This window comes from Condylura cristata, unplaced genomic scaffold (genome assembly GCF_000260355.1).
Source record: "Condylura cristata isolate star-nosed mole 26May11 unplaced genomic scaffold, ConCri1.0 scaffold00045, whole genome shotgun sequence".
NCBI classification, from domain to species: Eukaryota; Metazoa; Chordata; class Mammalia; order Eulipotyphla; family Talpidae; genus Condylura; species Condylura cristata.
Window position 1 is genome coordinate 743,838 of NW_004567146.1, and position 8,704 is coordinate 752,541.

An 8,704-nucleotide genomic window follows, 5' to 3' on the forward strand; every position below is an offset into this window, starting at 1 on the left:
GAGGAGGAGGAGGAGGAGGAGGAGGATTAGGAGGAGGAGGAGGAGGCAGGGAGCGAGCGAGTGCCCATGGTGAATCAATGGAAACCCCCTCATGAAGCCGGGAAAACACTTCAGCCGCAGCCAAATAGCATTGATTATTTTCCTTCACTTCCCTCACCGCCGTGAATTTATTTATTTATTTTTTCCATCTCCGTCCCCGACGCCCCGGAGTGAGCGCTGGAGGGAGGGAGGAGGAGGGGAAAAAAAAGGAATCAACACATCGAAGAAGTCCCTTCCAAGAGCCGCCCCCTCCCCTCCCCGCCTCGCGCTGCTCGGCGGCCGCGGTTCGACTCCCGTCCCTGCTTCCAGCTGAGGTGTAAGTGCATCGATTTCCGATGCTGCTGGGTTGGTTTTTTTTTTTTCTCCTCTCCCTCTCTCTCTTCTTCCCTTCCTTGCTCTTTGGAAGCTTGAGATGGAGGGGAGAGGAGGCTCTCGGAGACTGCCGCTGGAGGGCACGGAGAGGGACTGGAAGGGGCTGGGGGAGGGGACACGGACGGACGGACGCGTGGACAGACCGGGAGCCTGTTGAGAAGGAGGGGCAGGGGTGTGGGAGGGGGAGGGCGTGCGAGCGGGGATGTGGGGGGAGAGAGATGCAGGGGTGGAGGGAGAGACGGGGAAAGGAAAGGCATCGAGGCTGGACTGAGAAGCCAGAGGACTTGACGGAGGGTAACCAGAGCCTAGACGGATCGCGCCGAGCTGTGCAGGGTGCGGGGGTCCCGGAGGGAAGGGGAGGCCGGGTGAGTGAGAGGGCTCGGAGCTGTCAGCCCGACCGGCCTGGGTCTCGGCGGCCCCCAGCCTGCAGCGGGATGGGGGAGAAGCCGCGGCAGGCGGGCGGGCTGATGGATGGGCTAGCGCTCTGGGGATGGGATGGGGGTGGGAAGGAAAGTGGAAACCCTTAATCTTCGATCTTCGTTTTTTGCTTGAAGTTGAGCTTTTTGCCTTTTTTTTTTTTTTTTGAAAAGGTACGAATAGGTGAGGGGAGGCCACTGCTTCATTCAAGGTGAAATGTGTCTCTCTTGGCCCCCCAACTCTCCATCCGCTCTTGTCTGCCCCTTTCTCTGAGTGGCCCCGTCATATCTGAGCACTCAACCACGCGTCCCGCTGTGCAGTAGCCCAACTGATCTCTTTTCCATGTGTCCCTGCCTCTTGATTTTGCCATTCTTCACCCCATTCATTCTCTCCGCCCTTCTATCTCTGGGTCTGTGTGTCACTGTCTCTGCATGTGACTCTTCCTACCCTAGTGATCCTCTCCGTGTGTGTCCCTGTCACTATGTGTCACACCTTAGCTGCCAGACTGCTCTACTTGTCTAGGACTCCATAACCTCTCCTTCAGGGTTCCTGTGGATAATTCTGGCCTCCTCAGGCTACTTTGGAGTTTCCTTATCAGTGATGATTGAGGTGGTCAATGATCAGAGATATGGAAGAGGGGGTATGGAGCCCATGTGTCTCCCCCAAGGACTCTAGTACCCTGTTAGAAGGACCAAGGCAGTTTCTTACACCTTCGCAGGGAAGCTTTGGAACTTTCTGGCATTGTTGACTGTCCCCTTTGCCATGTGCTGCTCTCCCATAGGGACCTCACCTCTCATCTCCTGTGTGTCATCTGCCTTTCCAGGAGCTTCCTAATCACAATCTCTTCCTTGCTGACTCGATTTGCCTCCCTTGCCTCACTTTACTGTAGTATTTTGTTGTTTTCCCATATTGTTTCTCTCCCTTTTCCCCATCTCTGTTTCCCCTGACCTCCCCTACCTATCCTCCACTTTTATACCTATAATCCGCCCTCTTCCTACTTTTTTTTTTCCTTGGTCACCCTAAGTTCCTTTTATCCCTGATCCTCTCGCCAGGATTTTTAACCCTACTAGCAAGGAGCTGGGATAGGTGGAGGAATATGGCTTGTGAAAGCACATAAACAGGCCAAGAAATCAATTTAATGGGCTTCCAGGGGCATATAACCCCTTCATCAGTCAGGGCCATTATGTCTGTTAACTGTCAACTTTGATTTTGTAAGGGGACATTTGCGAGGACTCTGAGCTCCACCCTGTTTGCCTGCCTCTCATCCTTCTGTTCATTCTAGATATCAGTCTTTTTCTTCACTTTCTAGTTCCTCTTCTTCCTGGGCTCCAGTTTTCATATTTGGATTCAGCAGGATTCTTCACAAGGCAGTTTTCACTAATGTTATAGAAGCTATTTTCTGCTCCGGGCCAGGTTTATTCAGCCTAAAGGAGGGTAAAGGTGCATGGAGTCAGGAGAGTTTATGTTGTTTTTAGCCATGGCTTTCCCATGGAGCCTGGAGGGGTAAAAGGAGGTGGACACAATATGGGGGATTTACAGAGTTACAAAGAGGAAGGGTGTGCGGGGTGCAATAAATATATGGGGTAGAGAAATGCATGACGTGAGGAACATGCAAAAGGAAGGGAAAGTCCATGCAGAATGGGGGGCAGGGAAGAACTGAGGGGTGATTACTGAAAAATTGGGAGAATTAAATAAAACATGAGTTAATAGGGATATCTAAGAAAAGAGGGAGAGAAAGGAAAGCATATTCCTAAAAGAGGAGGTCATCAGAAAAAGCAATATGAATTGAATACAATGGTAAAGTGGGGGAAGGGAGGGACTGAAGAATAAGGTGAGGCAGAAAAAGAATATGGTACAAAGAAGGTACGTGGAAGGCAAACGGAGGAGTGCTGAAGCAGATCAGAGCAGCACAGAGCTTGGTAGGGGAAAAGAGGAGAGGATGAGGTATCAAAGGAAACAAATGCCTCTGGTGTGAGAAGGACACAGCATGACGGATGCAAAGAGAGCGCTGCAGGAGGGGCGATTTGGAAAAAAAAGGCACAGCAGAAATACCACTGGGCAAAGCCCCAAAAGAGCTATGCCAAAGGAGAGGAAGAGAGCGCAGAGATATATCTGGCAGAGAGAGGGGACAGAGAATCTCATGCATTCGTTCTATTGGCCAGATCACTCTCTTCCCCACCCAAGGCCTTGGCATTTCATTCCCAACCAGGGAACACGAGTGAAGAGATGAAAAAGTAGAATTCCCATTTACTTTAGCTGACAGGAACTTGAATATTTCTAGCCCCCAGAGAGCTGAAGACCTCAAGCCTCTGATGTCATAAATTGCTGGTGTTGCCTTGGCAACCTGACAGGGTTCCTCCCTCCATGATGTCAGAGCAGCTGGTATTACCTTGAGGCCCATAGAGGAACAACTTGCTGCGCGCTGCTGGGGAGTGTACATGGATGGGGCCAGGGCCTGGATCAAATCTGTAGGAGTCCTGGATCTGCTGGCTTGATCTTGCCCTGCCTGGAGCCATTCTTAGCTCAGAATGAAGTCTTGTTTGTGAATGCCTGTGTTTCACTAGAGCTTGCAGATGCCGGAAGGGACCTTGGGAGATGGGACATGGAGAACAGGATGGTAGGACTGAGAGGCAGGCAAAGAAGGAAGAGGACTGGAATTGGCAGTTACAGAATGTGAAAGGAGTCGGCTTTGTGAGCAGGGTGAAGAGTTACTGAAAATGTAAGCTGAGCCTCACTTTGGGTTTAGGAATGGCGAATGAAGCTGGAAATGCAGAAGAGAAGGGATCAGAGCTATGTAGGAGTGTAAACTGATGCCGGCTTAGAGAAAAGGAGAAGAATCTGAATACCAGAGGGCACTGTGGGATTTGGCCCTCGGGGAAGGAAAAAAAAAAGGACTAGAGACCATCAGGATGGCCAGATGAGCAGGTGTATCTGTCTAGTTTCCGATTGTTTTCCAGCGTATCGCACATGGTACGTGTCACACAGAAGATGCTTAATAAATGTCTCCTGAGCAAATGCTGGAGTGTTCGGAGGGAGCTAAGGAAGAGTTGCCTGTCTTCCTCACCCTACCATTCAAGTGGGGAATCAAAAACTGGAGGAAAGAACTGAACGGGAGTTAACTGAGCAACAGTGAGATGTGAGGCTGAGAGTCTGGGTTAGGGGCACACTTGGCACATTCTGGGGGCTGACCTGGAAGTCTTTGTACAGATAATGGGAGGGAATCATGAATGAACAGTCTTAGGAGCCCAAAAGGAAGATGCGGAGGAGGGTGGAAAAGGAGGTGGTTTCCAAAAAAGGTTGTGAGTTGTTTCCAAAGGCAGAGTCGGCAGATTTGAATTGGAAATAGCATCCCTACCCCACCCTATCCCAAGTCACACACACACACACACACACACACACACACACACACACAGAGATTAAAACATAGTATCATAAATCAATACCAGGCCCATCCTAAACACCTGGATTGTGCCAATCCAGGCAATTACAAGGAAGTCAGCATTTGGCCACGAGGGCCAAAAAGTAGGAGGGGGGACAGGACCTGGCTCTCAGGTGCCCTAGGAGCCCTAGGGAGAGCCTGGCTATAGTAAAGAAAGGCCAGGGCAGCTGAGGAAGGGGCCTGTGAGTGGGGGCCTGGAAGGATGATAGTGGCTGGATGCACTGTCAGCCGCCATGGACTTGGGCAGCTCATATTTTGCAGCAGGCGACAGGCTGTCGACACGGCGGTCCTTTACCTCACCGTTAGAAACTCATTTCATTGATTTTTCCATCTTTCTTCTCTGGCTGCTCAGTCATCCCACCACTCACTTTCCCAGAGCCCCTGGCCTCTCTGGGGGAAAGCCCCAGGGGACTGCCTACCCCTCCTCCACCCCAGGCTAGTAAGACTGAGGGAAAGATTTAAAGGTTCCTTTCAAGACCCCAAGTAATCCCATCAGCTCCCAGTGACCCCTCATGTAGGAGTAGTGACCCCTCATGTAGGAACTAGTCCGGGACGGTGGCCCCTGTGTAGTTGTTGAGGCTACCCAGTTAAGGGGTGACAGGGCTGAGTTCCACCTGTTCCCCTGTCACCAAGCTGCAACACTGAGTCGCAGGAACTGCATACTCCTGGAGTATGCAGCCCAGACAGCTCAGCACCCCGCAGAGTATTTACTGTTAAATGAGAAAATAGGAACCTCTGTGTGGGGTAGGCATGTGGGGTTCTGTTAAGGCTAGGGTTCCAGCTGTGGGCTCCCAGAGGGGCCATCGGGAATGGCGCCCCACAGGAGCTCCTGCAGAGGTGTCTGGGTGCAGTGCCTGGTCTGTGGGGCAGCTGACTGGAGGCGGGTGGGGCAGGATGGGTGTGGGCCCGAAATTTTTTTACTTCATGTGTGGACATTTCTCTAGTGCCTCCTCCAGTCACAGCCAACTACCAACAGCGGCTCCCTTTGGGGCCGGGACTGGGCTAAAGGTCAGGAGTCAATTGCCAGCCATTTGGCTTCTCAGAGAAGGAGGGCAGAGGGTGGGACAGGAGTGTTAGATTGCGTTTCCCAAAGGAACGGCTGGGATAATCGCCATTTGCCGTTTCCATTGCTTAAAGGTTTCCTTTCTTGTTTGGTCGGTGACCACCCACATTGGCTCAAGCCTCTGTCTCGGTCTTCCTTTTTCTCTGGTCTTGGGAAGCTGTCTCCGCAGGGCCCAAGGGCCTTGATCTTCAGCTTCTTGGTGCTACTTGCTTTCCAAAACCTAGAGCTAAAAGCCCGGAATGGCGTGCCCCTGGGTATGCGAGGGGATGGCACAGTAGGCCAGGGCAGGCCGAGAAAGAGGTTCAGGAGAGACGGGCCAGCGCGGGCAGGCTGAGCAGACCCGAGAGGGAGTCAAAGGTAAAAAACCTCGTGGCTGCCAGCCAGCAGGCAGAGCGCCTGACAGAAGGCCGCAATCTAAATGAAAAAGGAAGGAGGGCGCGGAGGCGAGGACTGAGGAAGAAAAGGGCCAGAAAACCGGGGAGCCCGGCCCCCCGCAGGGAAATGACGGCCGCTGAGGAGGAGGGAGAAAGAGCGGCGGTGGGAGAGGCTTAAAGGGAAAAGGCTGCCTGCCGGCCCAGCCTCCGCGTCAGTCCTGAGTTCAAGCCGAGCTGGCTTTGACCCTGGTGGGAGGAACTGAAGTGGCAAATTAACGGCGATAATGAAGTCACTGCTCCTTGTTTGTCTTTGCTGGTTTCCCCTTGAGATTTGTCCTTTGGCCAGACGGGGCAACGTGGGGGAGGGGAGGGGCAGCGCCGGCGGGCGGGGGAGGGGCGCGGAGAGGAGGTGCCGGCGGTGGAGACCAGGCGGGAGGGGACAGACGGACGCGAGGGAGGAAGAGGGGTGCGGAGGGGAGGAAGGAGGAAGCAGCGATGGAGCAGAGGAGAGCGCCGCGGAGAGACGGGGAGGGCCGAGAACAATGGGGCTCTGGGGCGGGAAACCTGGCAGGAGGAGCCGAACAGGAGGGAGAGGCGAGGTGGGACGGGGAAATGGCGAGCCCGAGGGGAGAACGTGGCCGGGCTGAAAGCCGCAGCCGGAGGGCCCGTGGGCGGGGCCTCATCTCCATCTCTAATGGCTGTGAAATGAGGTTAGCTCCATTAGAGGCGGCGAGAGTGTAACGAGATCACACTCATTAGGGCTGGGCCATCCCAGTAATTACCACCACCCCAAACACGCCCGCGCCAGCCCGGCCACCCGGCCCAGACGGGCGCGCCGCGCCCGGCACAGGGCACCAGGCCGCCGAACCTGCGGCCCGGCCCGGCGGGTGTGGCCCACAACTTCGGGGACGCCCAGCACGAGGCCTGAGAGCCCGCGCCTTCGCTCCTCTCCCCAGGAGGTGCTGGGACCGGGAGACCCTCGGGCAGGCCCGCAGCCACACGCAGTCAAAAAGCAATAAACCCGCGGCTTACTCAGTCCAGGAAATACAGCTCGCACATGAATAATTACCCTTTCCGTTTATTGATCGCAAACACTGTGCGGCTCTCAATACTGATCAATTCGGTGGACACAACTCTAGGAAGAACTAGTCGCCATTCAAATATGAAAAACACCGAGGCTTTCAGCAGTCTGTCCGAGGACATTTACAAAACAGGAGGTAGAATGGAATTTGCCACCAGGTCTGTCTGACCCTAGGGCTGTTTTTAAATACCAGACTGCTTGTCTGAGGAAGCAGCATGGCATTCATACCCTGTAAAGACACACGTGTGTAGACTTCCAACTGTAAGAGACATCATTGCGAATGAGTACACACAGCACCTGTCAAATAACTCAACTTCCTGTCCACACCCAGACACACACACCTTCAGTGCGCCAAGAAAGGATGGCCAGGGCCATGGCATAGACTGCAGGGTGCATGATGCCCCTATAGTTGCACAAAGCCGTGGCCCTGCTTTTGCCCATTGTCGCCAAGAGTCCCTCCAGCACCTTCAAGCTCCTTTAAGCTAAAGGCCACACCAGTCAGGGCAGAGTAACACACTCATACAAAGGCCTCATTCAAAATGCATGCCAGCCAGGATTCAGAAGCTTACAAGTTAACTCAGCAGAGGTGCTGAGGTCGGAGTCCAATCTCAACTCTTCTTTCCAAGCACAAGACCTTAAGAATGACTTCACCTATCTGTTTCCACCTTTGTAAAATGCAAATGAAGGGCATCTCCGTTTCATCAGAGAGTAGTGGAGGATTAGGTGGGGTGATGCTTGCAGAGGGCTTGCAGAGTGTTGTGCGGTAAACGTCTAAAGATGTTATTTTATTATTGTGATTACTTGTTGTAATAGTTATTTCAATAGACTCACCACCCTCACATGGGTTCTGGTGGAATCAAAGGATGAGAGGGATTTACTTATACATGTGATCATTTACAATGGTATCCTAAATAATTATAAAAGAGTTGCATGTAATTCCTTACAAGCTCAGGGAGATCAAAGATCTACAGAAGTCCCCCATGCCAGGATCAGACAGGATACTAAATCTGAATTCAGGGGCACAGCTCTCTGTCCCTCACTCCTAAGTGCTCATACAGAAAGAAGGCTTCAGAGCTGGCTTTTGTGTTTGTCTCAGCCCCAGTCTCCCCAGCACGCCTACAAAACCATGGCGCTCTCTCCACACTGCGGCCTCACACGTGCCCAGCCCTGGATGGAGGTACATGAGCAAGAGGCTCCTCTCCTTTCTGGAGCAGCGTCCTCCAGAGGCTGACACCCTGTACCAGGTTGCTTCAACAAAGCCATGCACACGTGGGTGCGCGCTCAACTCACCACAGCCTCCTTCTACCCCTGGCCACTCCCTGCCCACCGCCATCTTCTTTGTTTCAGCCACTCCTTTCTCCTCACACCTCACCTAAACCCCCCATGCCCACCTTACTCCCTCATGCCCACCTTACATATCTTACAGGCTGTAAGACACAGCCTCCTTGTTCCACCCACTCACTGGGCACAGGTCACTCGCCCAGCCTGATACCAAATGAGATTCATTCACTAATTACATGTGCAGGGCAGAATGTGCCTCCCACCCATCCCTTACTTCCTACCTCTCCCTCTCTTCTTCTTCCCTCTGCCTTAGCTGCCTCTTTTTTTACTCTCTATTATGCTTCTTTTCCTGCCTGTTGTTCCCTGCCATTCTAAATGCATGATAAACGTTTATTTTTTTAAAGTATTCATTTATGCATACAAGAACTGGGGTACAGGCCAGAGGAGTGGGGGCTGAGAGGATCCACCAGAGACAGTGGGAAACTGAACAGGGGGATTAACTAAAACACAATGCTGAGGGGAGCAGTGGGTGGGACAGGAGAGGTCTGTGCCATGTGGGTCCCCTCCCTGGCCCGGGATCGAACTCTTGCAGTGGCTGCAGACAGCCTCATAGTGCTAAGACTTAACCTCTTGTGCCA

General features: G+C 53.0%; 1 protein-coding gene across 1 annotated transcript in view; it reads left to right on the plus strand.

The window, feature by feature from the left end:
* The first annotated feature begins 26 nt into the window (after positions 1 to 26).
* Positions 27 to 8,704, plus strand: part of ZFHX2 (zinc finger homeobox 2) — a 30,274-nt gene continuing 21,596 nt past the window's right edge. The window contains exon 1 of the mRNA XM_004694628.2: positions 27 to 355. The gene's annotated coding sequence lies outside the window, so the exon portion shown is untranslated. The remainder of the gene's footprint in view (positions 356 to 8,704) is intronic.